Raw genomic sequence first — 15,131 nt, forward strand, 5'->3', positions numbered from 1 at the left:
AGAGATTGCTCAGTGGTTAAGGCACTTGCCTGCAAAGCCTACCAACCAAGGTTCGATCCCTAATCCCCACATAAAGCCAGATGTCCAAAGTGGCGGTGTCAGGAGTTCATTTCCATTGGTTAGAGGACCTGGTGTACCCATTCTCTCTATCTTTGTCTCTGCTTTCTCTCTCTCTCTCCTTGCAGATAAATAAAAAATTATTAAGAAAATAAATAAACAGTCAAATTAGATGCATTGCTGTTCACTGACAGTGGAGATAGAGAAGAAATAAGATTTTTACTTTAGACCAAAAAAATACAACAGTAAGAAAGGGGGAGGAGAGTCTTCTTTTTTTAAAGTTTTTTGTTTGTTTGTTTGCTTGTTTATTTTTATTTATTTGAGAGCAACAGAGAAAGAAAGAGGCGGGGGGGGGGGAGAGAGTGGGCATGCCAGGGCCTTCAGCCACTACAAACGAACTCCAGATGCGTGTGCCCCTTTGTGCATCTGGCTTACGTGGGCCCAGGGGAATCAAGCCTTGAACCAGGGTCCTCAGGCTTCACAGGCAAGCGCTTAACCACTAAGCCATCTCTCCAGCCCAGGAGAGTCTTCTTATAGGGACATTTTATATATGTGTATTTATATATATGTATGTATGGGTTGTCCAGGTTACACTAAAGATGTGTTTGTTGTAAATCATAGATTCAAAAACAAATCAGTAGAGTTGTATATTCCATTTTAACAATGTCCATCTCACTGGGAGGATGCTTGAAAAAATAGGAAAGAAGTTTTATGTGTATAGACTTAACATCTTCCCATTGGGCATAATAAAATGCAAAAAGACCAAGATAATTAAGAAATAAAGTAAATAAAATGATCAGACTGAAACAATATTGACCTAAACTGACTCAAAGAGAAGTGAAGATATTGATGAGGGCAAATAAGATAATGATTAGTCCAATTAATGGTTAAATACGTTTTACATGGACAAAAAATAGTTATGTGTATATTTTATAATAACTAAACATATCATTTTCTAAACATCACAAAAGTACAGGCTAAGTGAAACAATCAAGGAAAATTAGGGAAAAAAATCATTTTCTTTTTTCTATTTCAGATTTTCAGATTTTCTTTTTTCTCTTTTGGTGTTTCAAGGGAGGTTCTCACTCTAGCCCAGGCTGACCTGGAATTCACTATGTAGTTTTAGGGTGGCCTCAAACTCACAGTGATCCTCCTACCTCAGCCTCTCAAGTGCTAGGATTAGAAGTGTGAGCCACCATAACCGGCAGATTTCCTTCATATGTTTCTTCAACGTTTTAAAAAATATTTTGTTTTTATTTATTTGACAGAGAAAGAAGAAGAGAGAATGGGCGTGCCAGGGCTTCCAGCCTTTGCAAACAAACTCCAGACACATGCACCCCTTGTGCATCTGGCTAACATGTGTCCTAGAGAATAGAACCTGGGTCCTTTGGCTTTGTAGACAAATGCCTTAACCATGAAGCCATCCCTCCAGCCCTTCTTCAACATTTTTGACCATTTGTTTTGAGCCAATTTTTCTGAACTCAATTTCCTATTAATTTCTAGTATAATTTAAGTTCATATTATTGGAAGGCAGCCTTCACAACAACTGTGGCATGTGTTACATATGTTAAAATTTTGGAATATTGTTACTTTATGTCCACCAACAATATAAGCAAATTATAATTTTAAGATACACATCTTCAAGTTAATATCACCATATGTAACAAACAAAGTTATCGTTACAATTCATAAGCCTTAATTTTAAAATGAGACCCAAGGTCAATACAGACTTATATTTTGCTAAATGTAATGGCTAATTTTCACGTGAATATGCTGAATTATCCCAAGTACTTTATATAACTGTGCACTCACAGATCTTAAAAAGTTTTTTCCATAGTTCTTGATTTTTATTTTATTTGAAATGCCTATTTTACACAAGAGGTAGCTCCTTTGCCTAAAAATAAACTCATATAAGTTAATCTCTTCTTTGTTTCTGTTTATTCCCGTAGGTCAGTTTTGAAATTCTTTTTAATTTATTTTTGTTTTTTAAGGAGAGAGAGAGACAGAGAATTGGCATGCCATAGCCTCAGCCACTGCAATCAAACTCCAGATGTTTGTGTGCCACCTAGTGAGTATATGCGACCTTGTGCTTGCCTCACCTTTGTGCATTTGACTTACATGGGTTCTGGAGAATAAAATCTAGGTCCCTAGGTTTCACAGGCAAACACCTTAACCACTAAGCCATTTCTCCAGCCCATATTATGACATTCTTTTTTTTATGATTATTAATTAGTGTTGTACTCAATGAATACAGTCAAGTTGGGAACATTGTTAGGCTCACCCATGTCCTACCCTCTCTCCCTGGCCCCTCCTTGTTGAGGTATATGGGTCATGCATTGTGGAGTTAGCCCACAGTTATGGGTAGGAGAAATGCCTGTGAGTATCATGACCCAACATGTGGCTCTGACTTTCTTTCTGCCTCCTCTTATGCAAAATTTCCCTGAACCATGTTGGGTTCATTTTGGGTCTGCTTCAGTAATGAGGTGCTGGGGGCCTCTGGGTCTCTGGATATGTAATTTGGTAGGATTTGATTGTTTTCTTAGTGGGCAATGACCTGTAACTCCCAGTACCAGCATGTGGCTATCATCCACAATGAGCCTTTGATCAGAGAGACCTACAAGGTTCCCTAAAAGTAAGACAGATTTCTGTTAGAATACTTGATGATCCACCAAAGGTTTGTGGTAAGACCCTACTGTTGAAGACACCATATGCAGTTGACACATAAAATGGAATGACATGGCTGGAAGCTGGAAGAGAGTCAGTCCCCAGTCAGCGAGCATGTCTAGTGTCAGAAAGTGCTACAAGGGCGATTGGGGGAAAATGACCAATATCTGTCCAAGCAACTCATGGTCTAACCTACTTAGCAGCAAATAGCCTATTGTGATGCTCACACAAGTGCAATAGTGGTGCACACCCATGGTGGGAAACCAACTGCTCTTGTTTTGGCTAACTGATCCCCTCAGTGGAACAGGACCCATAACTGGAGCTGGAAAACAAGTCTGAACCATATCCAAAGATGAGCCTGCTCTCCATTATCAAGCTACCACTGATTGTGGGCTACAAGAGGGCCTACACCTATTAAATTCTCTATTAAAAAAAAATAATAAAGGTTATCCCATTTATCTGGTGCTAACTTTACTCTCCATTGGAGAATCTGCTTCTCTTTTCAGACAGATGCAGGTCCTAAGGACAGAACCCACCCCATCATACCTCCAAAGGTCCCCATCTGAAACTAAGAACACTTAGTGAAACAAACAAGGGTGCTGTTTTCTTTGTGAACTGGGTACCATCACAAGGGTGAAGGAGATCAACACAGCGAACAATCAAACTTTAATCAAAGTTCTTTATTTGGGGTTTTTGTTTTCACACTTTAGAAATTTTATCAGTGGACTCTTCACTCAGGAAAAATTCCTTCATGGTCCAGTGCAAAATCTGACTTTTGTCTTTATTGGTACTAATCTCTTCAACAATTATAACTACACTGCCCAAACCTTCCTTACTAGAAACTTGAAATTCACTCATGTTCATTTCCTTCCAAGATGTATATTTTCCATCGATTTCTGCTCTACTTGATGCTCCAAACTCCTGCTCTAAATGTGGCTAAAAGCAGGAAGTCACAACCATGCCACAGCCTGCACATTAAGCTTGCTGTTTCATCCACCAAACAAAGCAGCCCATCACTTTCGAAGTGAGCCTTGTTCAAACTTTTAAGGTGCAGACAAATTATGGCCAACATTTTTGCTAAAGTACATGAATGTCTGCTACCTGAATTCTCAATTGTATGCTTGTTTTCTTCTGAACTTTAATGAGCATAGTCTTTTTCATCATCATTAATACAACATTATGATCTTCTGAACTTCCACAAGAACAGCCAGTTACACTTTATGTACATCATTCTCTACTTCTTTACCATGAATCTCCAAACTCTTCTGCTTTTTTCCTTCAAATCATCTGCAAAGGCCTCATGAACCACATGGTACACTTTCTCAAAACAATGACCCACTATCGATATCAACTGTATATATCAGTTATTGTTTTCTTGTCACTGACAAAATACCTGAGAGAAGCAGGTTAAGGTCTGAAAGATTTATTTTGGCTCATAGCTTCAGGGAATATAAGCCTACTGTGTCAAGGAAGCTGTTCATATCTTTCTAGGTCAGGAAACAGACATCTTTTGCTGGCGTGAGAAGTGGATATCACCTGGAAGGTCTGAGACATACTTCTACTGTCTATGTCACAGTCACAAATGTTCTACATCTTCTGAAAACTCCCCCCACTGGAGAATCAAATGTTCAAACACAGTGATCCTCAGTGGGATATTTTATAGGCAAAGAATAACATTTGGTACATGCTAGAATTTAAGGTAGGCCTTGGATTCAGGAATACAACCTGAAAGTAGTCAGTGGCCAAAGTACAAAGGTAGATGAAAACAAGAGGAAGGTTTGCATGATATCAGTAACATAGGAGCTGTAGACATTATTTGTTGGCCAAGAACATAAGGATGCAGTAATTTCACCTCCTGAAACAAAGCACAATCATTCATTTGTCCCAGGCTTTTTCTCACTGTCTATCTCAGGTTACAAGGACCTGCAAAACTGAGACATAAGTCTGGAGCTTGGCCAAGGGAATATGCATTTCAGCACTCCCATCCTCATAGAGTTTCAAAGTACCTATCAAAATGCAAGTAAAAGACATACAGATTACAAAAGACACTGTGGGACATTGAGCTGTTGATTGAAGAGACCTACAAGGTCCCCAAATCAAGTCAGCTTTCTGTGAAAGTACTTGATCACCTGCCCGAGGCAAAAGCTAACCCTACTGATAAAGACACCCTATGCTGCTGACACACAGCACAGAGAGACCTGACTGCAATTCAGAAGAAAACTAGTCCCCACACAGCCTGTCTAGTGCTGGAAAGCTCAATGATGAACAACAGTCTGGGCTACCAGAGATCTAAGCTACTCAGAAGCAAACATGAGGACAGTGCCAGTGCAATAGCGGCACACAGCCTCAAGGGGTAACCAGTAACTTTCTGATTGGCTAAGAGATCCACTCAGACTAAAGGAACCCAGATGTGAAATTGGGAAGCAGGTCAGAATCCTCTGGAGGCAAAGATTATGTTCTTACTAGTCTTTGGCTAAAAGAGGGGTTATATACATCAAGCTCTCCCTAAATTAATAATGCTTATCCAATTTAAACTATGCTGACTAAAGTCTTCATTGAAAAAATCTGTTCTTTTTCAGGGGTAGCTAGACTTGAGGAGATAAACTACCCCTCACACTTCAGCCAAGCCACAGCTGAAACCACTGAGGAATTGGTAAGATGAGCAAGTGTGCAGCTTCAAAGATGAACATGATGATCAGCACAGGGTGTAGGAGACAGACCCTGAGGGTACTCAACACGTACCAAAGCAGAACCTAAGAGCTCATCACTGAAGTAGACTTAAAACTCACCCACCACGGCTCAGGGAATTTTGTGGAAGAGGGAAGGAAAGATTGTAAGAGCCACGGGTTGAGACATCATGCCCAGAGGCATTCACTCCCCACAAAAATAACTGATTACTGCTTCCACAATGCATAAACTACAACCCCATGGGGAATACCTCCAACCCCACTGAGGAGCATTCCCAGTGGAATTGGGGCAAGGACAGGGGAAAAGAGGGTACCAACACATGATATATCCATATAAAACATTGTTAATAATAATAATAAACATTAAAAAGAAACACTGTGGGAATTATATTCTGGCTGTAGATCTGAGTTACATAGCTCAGAAGTACAGGGTTCAGTTTAGCCCTGACATAGACATATTGTCCTGAAAATAGTATGACTGAGGAAAGGTGTTAGACTCTACATATACATATCCAATGCTGTCATATATACCTCATAAGTAGCACATACAAAATAGAAGCCCAGAGCAGTCCTGGGCTCCCTTGAAATTTCTGATCTTTAGACATGAAGTACAATTATTTTAGGAGCAGGTAAGCCAAATGCTTAATGAGATATGATGAGTATGTAACAGGAAAAAGAAAGAAGGCTTAAGGGAAGACTGAAGACTCCATTGAAATTATTACTCTGCTACCATTACCTCTCTCATTCTGTTACTATGATGGAAACTTGTTAGTAATGACTTAAGTATGCTTAATTGTTACTGTGCCAAAACCAATACTTATACGAATGTTCTTTTAGGCATATAACCAAGTGATATTAAAATGGAAAAGCAAAAATTATTCACTACCTAAAATTGAAATTTTGCAGTGTCAAAAGCAATCTCAAGTTCCATTAAAAACCATTAGTGAACTAGAAAAGAACTCAAAACATGTAGCAAACAAATGGCAATATCAATTCTTTGTGAGAACATGCGATCATGAAAGATGAAAATATGCCCTGACAGAAAAGGTACAGAAGATATTAAAGAAAATTACCAAAAAATAACATTAAATGTGAAAGTCTTCTAGTTGTTTTTATGATCACAAAATACAAAGTAGTAAGTATTATGAACTAATGGTAGTTAGGGATTATTTTTACTTTCTACTCCAATGTTATAAATTGGTATAAGTTTCTAGAATTTTCATTGACATATTTACAGTATTTGCCTCAACAATTATATATCTAATGAGAACTTAACAGGAAAGTACAAAATTATTCATGAAAAATTATTTGTAGTAGAGGAAATTTATACCAGTGAAATCTAAGAATTTTAATAATTTTAGGTCAAGTAAAATATACATGTTATTGGCAATGTCTATAGCTATTTAATAGTATGATCTTGAATAATAGCATACAACATTGTACAATAGTAAAGGCATCTAAGAGTAATTTTTAAATTTTTATGACATATTATACAAAAGATAAGGTTATAAAGCTATGTAGAATATATTTGAATTTTAGAAAATATTTTACACATAAAAATGTAGTACAAGGGCTGGAGAGATGGCTTAGCAGTTAAGTGCTTGCCTGTGAAGCCTAAGGACCCCGGTTCGAGGCTCGGTTCCCCAGGTCCCACGTTAGCCAGATGCACAAGGGGGCACACGCATCTGGAGTTTGTTTGCAGAGGCTGGAAGCCCTGGCGCGCTCATTCTCTCTCTCTCTCCCTCTATCTGTCTTTCTCTCTGTGTCTGTCACTCTCAAATAAATAAATAAAAAATTTTTAAAAAATGTAGCACAAGCTAAATTGTGAATGGTGATTAAATATTTAGATGGTATGAATATTGTGTGTGTTTTTCACATTTTCCTTCAATTTGTAACATTGAGATAATAAATTTACACTACCATAGTACTATAAGTTCTAAATAATATAGTTTTGGATAAAACTAGACCTGAAACAATAAACTAAAAATATGAAACATGCTGTCATGCTTGACATTTCCCACTGTCACTGATTTCAAATATATCAAATAGGATCATTTTTTGATTTGAGCTACATTTACTGGCTCAGTGTCCAATATCATAAATTTAAATAAAAAAGATTACTCTGAAACAAAGTAGGAACCTTGAAGTACCAAATAAATTACATAATGTCATATATATATATATATATATATATATATATATATATATATATACACACACATCTATGATCTAATGAGTGGCAAATAACTGGTTTAAGATCTAATGAATAATTTTCTATGTTTGTATTCTTATATTGATTTTGCTAGACTATGGAAGCTTCATAAACCAAACTAAAAATATAAATTAAATCTTGATAAATAAAATTAAATATTTTGCTATAAAATCATTTAACTGTGCAACTATTATTGGCCTTAAATTGACTACAGCCATTGAGTTTTAGGGCAAACACAGAATCAAATTTGGCAAGACAAGAGATCTTTGTGTATAATTATTTTCTAAAAAGGAGATGAAAGTTGTGTTATTTTCCTTCAGAATGCTGTCAGGTCCATTGTGTGCCTAATAAGGTAGCCATTTATACTTCATTTGACTCTGCATAGTCTCATGCATGAAATTTCAGCTGATATCCAAAGAAGGTAAAGTGTTTCAATTTTCAAATTTTACATTATTTGATGTCATTATTGTTTATAACAAATCTCACCAAAGTCAATATTAAGATAAAAATTTATTTTTAATTCCATAAAATAATTACATGCCATCCAAAATTTTCAAGCTTAGAACAGAAAAAGCTGAACAATAAAGGCTCATATTTTCATCATTTTTTCATCTCTCAGAATACTACAAGCACCCAAGGTGTTAAACATCTGGCAAGCTAATTTAAAATTACATTGAATTCCTTTTGCATACAAAATTATATACTGTATAAAAGAGAAGTCAATTATTTAAAGGAGTTTTTCATGACAAAAAATATTCTCAATAAAATTAAATTACTTGAGTATGGTCACACATATGAAAATTAAATATGATTTTGTTTATAAAAGTATTTAGACAAATTTTTCCTCCATTGTTGGTCATATCAAATATTCATATTGAAGTACTATTGTGTACCTGTCACAATACACAATTCCTGGAGTGATGCCACATTAGTCTTCATAAAAAAATAGGTGTATGTAATCATATTTTGTGCATAGCTGCTCTCTTGTGTTCCCATAATTCTATGTTCTATACAAAGAATATTCCTGCAAAAGCTCTTCATAGTGGACACTATTGTATTTTCACTTTCAATTTCTTTTTATCAAGGTTTTATTCTATACTCTGACCCAAATGGAATTTAATCTTTCCCAGAAGTTGCATCAAATTCCCTTAGCTTTTTCATTGTCTGTTATTTTTAAGTTATTTTTATTATTATGAACTTTACAGTGTGATCATGTTACAAATTGGTCATATTTTCATCAGGTATATACTCTTAAATCCCCTCTTCACTATCCCCACTCCTCTGGGGGCCCTCTTCAGTGGGGTTATTGGTATTCATTGTGGTGTCAGGAATGCACCAGTCAGTCTCAGTGGGTGGCGGTGGGGGGGGGGGGATGGGCAATGTCTCAGGTTACGCCGTCCCACCCTGTGGCTCTTACAATCTTTTCACCTCTTCTTCTGCAAGGTCCCTGAGCCTGCCAGGGTGTATTATAAGTCTTCTTTATTGCTAAGCTTTCTGCAGCCTCTGAATTTTCAATCTTCTCCACCTTCTCCCTGGAAAGGGTTGCCAGGTAAGTGGTTAGCCTATATTATTAATTTGTTTATATTGAAGGACTCAGGAACCAGATGGACTAAATGACAGGCTTCAGAGTCCTCAGTAGGCCTAAGTTTCTGTTTCCTGGCAAGATCTAAGGTTTTTTTGTTTGTTTGTTTGTTTTTTGTTTTTCTGGTAAGGGTGGGTTTAACACTGGAAACTGATTATGCCATATATTCCTGTAGTCATAGATAAATTCAATTCCCCTAGCCCCAGCCTGCCAACTTTGCCCGCCAAAATCCTAAGCCAACCAGAGGAGTACACTGATTAAATCAACCAACCATGTACCCATCCCCTTCTTCTATGTTCATATCCCTATAAAAATCCTACCCTCCCACTACTCAGGGCTCTTGTATGGATCCACCGCGTTGGTGAAGTCAAGAGACCGAGCTTAAGCAAGAAATAAAGCTCCTTGCCCTTGCGTATGTGTTTGGTTCTCCTTAGTGGTCATTGGGGGTGCCGAGAACTGGGCATAACCTTTGGGGGCTTGTCCAGGATCTCCTCAAAGACTGCTGAGGACCACCAACACATGGAGCTCAGGTCACCGGCTGGTAAGTGTGCTTTGTTCTGTGTTGTGATTCTATGCTTCTGTGCTCTGTCTTTCCTGAAAACCTGTCCTTCCTTAGAAAATTGTGGTTGGGGCAGACGTACCTCAGGAGGCCACTTTTGTTTGGACGGTGAGACCTGGGTGCCTCAGGCCTGCCCAGAGGGGATTTCATGCCCCCATCTATAAAGACAACACGGTCGCTACCCGCTACCGTGGAACAGCAAGATGCCGTGGTCTCACATTCAGTTTTGTAGTAGCTGGCCACTCTGTTGTATAGCAGGACCTGGGCGCCCCAGGCCTGCCTGGAGGGGATTTCATTCCCCTATCTGTAGAGACAACGCAAGAAGGCATTGTCTCAGTTTTGGTTTTGTAGTCACTGGCCAGCTGAACTTTTTTGCTGTCTCTTTTTCCTTTTCTTTGTTGGAAATACTATTTGTGTGCACGGACAAATGGGACAGATGCAGACTACCCTGCTTTCTTTACTGACAGACCACTTTTAGGACATTAAAATTAGGGCCCCTCAGAGTCACAGTATTCCCCCGCCGGGTTATGGGGCCCCCAGACCAAGATGGTAATTAATTTTGGATGATGGCCAACACCTGCTACAGATTCTCTTTACTATAAAGGAAAGAGAGAAGCCAGACTGAAGCCGGAAATTGGTTCCGGACACTGATGGGAATCCCACCAATAACCAGGCTATCATTGACATCTTCTTCACTTTGATTAGACCAGACTGGGATTTCAGCATGGCAGCAGGTAAGGCAAGAGCTGCTCAACTTTCTCCTGTGAGTGTCTTTCTCTCTTCACATGCTCACCCACCTCCAGTTGCCTGGATGCCTTTGGGGTGAACCGCGGCAGCCCCCCAAGCAAAAATCCAAAAACCCACAGCTGGTGCCTGAACAGGGACCTTATGAGATGGACAGGGTGGGTGAGTGCTTTCCCAGAGGGACTAGGGGACATTGGCCCATGCAGCCTTGCCTCCATGTTTTAAAGGCTGGCAGGTTTCTCTTTCTCCTCCTTTATTTTTCGTTCATGCCATCGCATGGGACCAGAGATGACGAACTGGCAACTGATGTCTCTTGGCCGAGGCCACTCTTCGGTATTTACTGAAGGCCAGCCGTCCTCTGCCTGGACCCTGACAGCCCTCATGCCTAGAGCTTTGGGGAGATCCCCATGTGCTAATCAGCCCTCGAGAACGTTGTCTTCTGGTCTTGGTGTTTCTAATCTTTCTCTGTCATGGGTAACATTGCCTCCCACCAAATATATAAAGAGAGATATATATCTCAGATCCATGGACTAAGAGCTCTTATGAAAGTTAAGGGAATTAGCTCTCCCAGAAGGAGGCAGGCTCCTTTTGGGAAGAAGTCCTCCAGGTCATTTTTGGATTTCTGGGCATCCACATGGACACACATAGGTTATCTGGCTAGGAAACTAAAAACTCAGGAAGAATATTTCCCCTCACTCCCTTTAAGCAGCAAAATTACAAGCCAGCTTTGCAAGTGCTCCAAAGAAACTTGGGTCACAGTCAGGTGGCAGACAGACAATGGCACCTCTGCCCATACAGGTGCCATGTCTCCACCTCCTCTTCCAGTGGCCCCAAGCAGGCCCACTCCTTCTTCAGAGGCCTCCTGGCAGTCCTTGCTGCCCACCCACTCTTTTCCCCTTCAGGTTGTCAGAATTCTTGGCCTCCCAGCAGTCTTCTTGGCCATTACCTCCACGTGTACTAGACCGGACCCCTGGAGAGTGCTGGGAGTAAGGCAGGGCTAATGTAAAGTGTATACAAGCCCTGCCCAGCCACAACAGCACACCAAAAAGTGGCAAGAAAGAAAAAAAAAGTGTCAACTGTGTTACTTTTGTTAACATAAATATCATTACTGAATTTATGGTCTAGGTCAACTTCAGCTTTCATAGAGAATTATTAAAAAGCAACCGAATTCTCTCTAATGTGGTAACTTATAATTTGTCGGGTATTTAAAAAAACAAATTGTAATGTACTTAAAGGAGGAGGAAACTGATCTGACTTCTAGGCCAGCCTGCCTCAAGATAGCAACAATATTTGCCTTAGTTTAGTGTCTTATTGGTATTAATGACATAAAATTGTCTTTAGACTACTCACTTGTTAGTGAGTAATAGGATTAATTAACTTGGTGTAGTTTTTCATAATAGCCTTATAAGAAAGGTGGTTAATAATGGGATGAGATGAACTGATTGAAGGAACTGGGAAGGAATTTTTCAATGTTGGGACATAGAATGCTCGTTAAAAATACTTTTTGAGTGGTACTTAGAGGAGAATGTTAATGTATGTGGATAAAGATGTGTGTATGTAGGAAAGAATTTTCAAGCTAAACCTAAATGGCATGCCTAAAGTTAGAGATTTTTCAACTGTTTACAGACTCTTAAGTATACTCTAAAAGTTTTATATAGGGACACAGTCTTAATCTAAATTCATCTTACATTAGACACAGGTGATGCCTATGCTAGGTGGGTCACAAGGTCATAAGTACAGATGTAATTGGAGGTTTAACCAGGTTAAACATAGACAAGAGTCTATCACCTTGGGTTTTGCAAATGGGTACATTTGCTATATAAAAGCAAACAACTTTGGAATAGGATAAGGAATGTCAGGATGCTTATCTCTCTGCTCTGTAATTTCATCTTGCTCTTGCTTTCCAACATATGCTACTTAAATTCATGGAAAGCTGGACTCTGAAAAAACAGATGGAACCGTCTTTATCTCAGACCCCATGCAAGTTTAAGCCATGTGACCCCCAGACTCTGACTAGAGACAAAATGGCCAATTGTCTCTGACAGGGAAAAAGGAGTACAGCATATAACTGTGGTTCTTTTTAGTTCTTCTCTTTTGAACACCTAAAGTCACATCTGTTCAATAAAATTTCTCACTAGACAAAATGTTTAATAGGTAAACTGAGTCAAGGTATTTGATCAGGTTACAAGCTCCTTACATAAGACAAGCATCAGACTTACTTAATGTGTATATCAGGGGAAGGGCCCCATCATTTAAACATTTAATTGGATTCAATCTAATGTTTACCTGATACCAAGGTTTTAATCAGTGGAGAAACTGAGTCTTATGATAAAGCCTCACTCATTAACAGGTCACTGATACTAATTTGTTATGATTTAAGGGTTATAACACTGGCTTTAAGACTCTCTCAGTAAAGTAAATTAGGCTTCTCTTTTTACCAAGGTTTTAACTATTCTTAAGATAAAGGCTCACATAGATATGATTAATTTCCAAAGATGAAATACTCATACCTAAAGACATGACTTTATGATGGCTTCTGTCTTATTTATGCTAATTCTATTGAATGGTCATAACTAGGTTTAATCACTTAGGTTTAAAAGTGATTTAATTTCAATAATGATAACTTTCATCTTCCTGGGATATGTTGGGATAGCTTGCTTAAGCCCTATCAAGTTTAAGTCATGGGTAAAACATAAAATTGTTTTATGTTAATAAAAATTTCTGTAGTACATAAAATCAATAGCTATGAAGTTTAAGCTAAAATCATTGGTTGTCAAACAATGTTTTTCTTTCAAAAAGATTTATCAAGGGTTATATCAGAATTTAGCTAGCTGTATTTTTTTTTAAAGACCATATTCTGCTCTATTGTATGTAAGTCCAGTGCTTATAGCAAAATTAACTCTTTTAAGACATATTTCCTACTTTAGGGCATAAACTCATATTCAAACAATGGTCCTCATCTGAGAGAGAGAAAAAAAAAATCAAGCTCCTTGGTTCAATTTCCAATGTACTCTGGGTAATTTGTACCAACACAAGTATCTGAACTAATCAAAGATGTTTTCAAACACAGGTGCTAAGACTTTAAACCCTCCTACTTGTCTTTTTCTGACAATTTCTAGGTTAAATGAGTTATTCTGTAAATCAATTGGTACTATTTTCAAGACTTGTAGCAGGCTCTGCCTGTATTTATGAATATTAGATATTTAAAATATGAAATATTCATAAATATTAGATATTTAAAATATGAGATATGCCTACTTTCTATACCTCATATATAAGGCTTATGCTGCCATAGTACAACTAAAATTTTAAAGATAGGACAAAATGATTTTAGAAGGCCTTATGCCATTCTTTAACTAAGTCTATTTCAGTAATCAAATGTGCTCTATATGTACATACATCCAGGCTGGCGTAACTTCCTTTCTAAGAGTGTTTATTATCTACTTAGAAGCCAAAGCCAATTGGAATTATCAGAGCAAGTGGCACCAATATTTTGTCCTGTGCTTCCAGGTCATGAGGCCACTGGAGATAATGGGACATTTCTACACTGGCCCCCTGGTAAGTCACCTGTCTTCCTGAGCAGGGAGGACGTGGAGACCCAAACAAAACTGGTGAAAGTGTGAAAGAGGAGAGTCACAACTGAAGAGCAATCAGTCCTAACTTTCCAAAGAAGGGAAAACTACTTGTCCAACATGGCCCTGACTCCTAACAGACAAAGGACACCAGTAAGCTATGGGGCTACTCCTGTGTCCCTAAAGTCTCTTTGGAGAGCCATTAGTGACCTCCAAAACTAATCCTTAATTAAATGGGGCTATCTGCATTGTCTTAAACACTCAGAGAGGAATGTATAACCTAAGATACAAAATACCTTACATAGATGAATGGTCTATTAAGTAACACAAGAGCTTTCCAAGAGGGTAAACAATCATTAAGATATTTGTCCCCATAGTTTTAATTCTAAAATAAAAAAAAAAAAACAAATAGAGATGTTCAAAGGGTTATTTTCAAATGAAAATTATGTAAATATGTAAAGTATGTAAAAGATGTAAATAATCCAGGAGGCCCTGGAACCCCACTGGAAGGGACCCTACCATCTTCATCCTGACCACACCTACCTCTGTGAAAACAGACAGAATTGCCACTTGGATTCATCACACCCACCCACATCCCACTGTCAGATCGACTAGCTGAACCTGAGGACTATCTGCCACAATGGAAATTACTCATTTAGAGAAAAACGTAGATTCCTTAGCTGAGGTTGTATTTTGGAATAGACAGGGATGGGACTTATTCCTCCAGCAAGGGGGACTATGTGTGGCCTTAAGGGAAGAATGTTGTTTTTATATCAACCATTCAGGCATAATTAGAGACTCAATGGTGAAGGTATGAGAGAATTTGGAAAAGAAGAGAAGCTGATAGAGGATGGTTTGAGTCATGGTTCAGTCATTCCCCATGGGCAACAACTCTGCTGTCTGCTTTAGCAGTGACATTACTTTTATTTTTGTTGCTAATCACTATAGGACCTTGCATTATTAATAGATTAGTTGCTTTTGTTAGGGAACATATTAATACCGTACAGGTCGTATTTAAGATCACAGAATATACCATTAGACTACACTCACCAAT

General features: G+C 38.3%; 1 pseudogene; it reads right to left on the reverse strand.

Moving 5' to 3' along the window:
* Positions 1-3,420: 3,420 nt before the first annotated feature.
* LOC101617038 overlaps positions 3,421-15,131 on the reverse strand; it is a 28,821-nt pseudogene continuing 17,110 nt past the window's right edge.

This window comes from Jaculus jaculus, chromosome 4 (genome assembly GCF_020740685.1).
Source record: "Jaculus jaculus isolate mJacJac1 chromosome 4, mJacJac1.mat.Y.cur, whole genome shotgun sequence".
NCBI lineage: Eukaryota > Metazoa > Chordata > Mammalia > Rodentia > Dipodidae > Jaculus > Jaculus jaculus.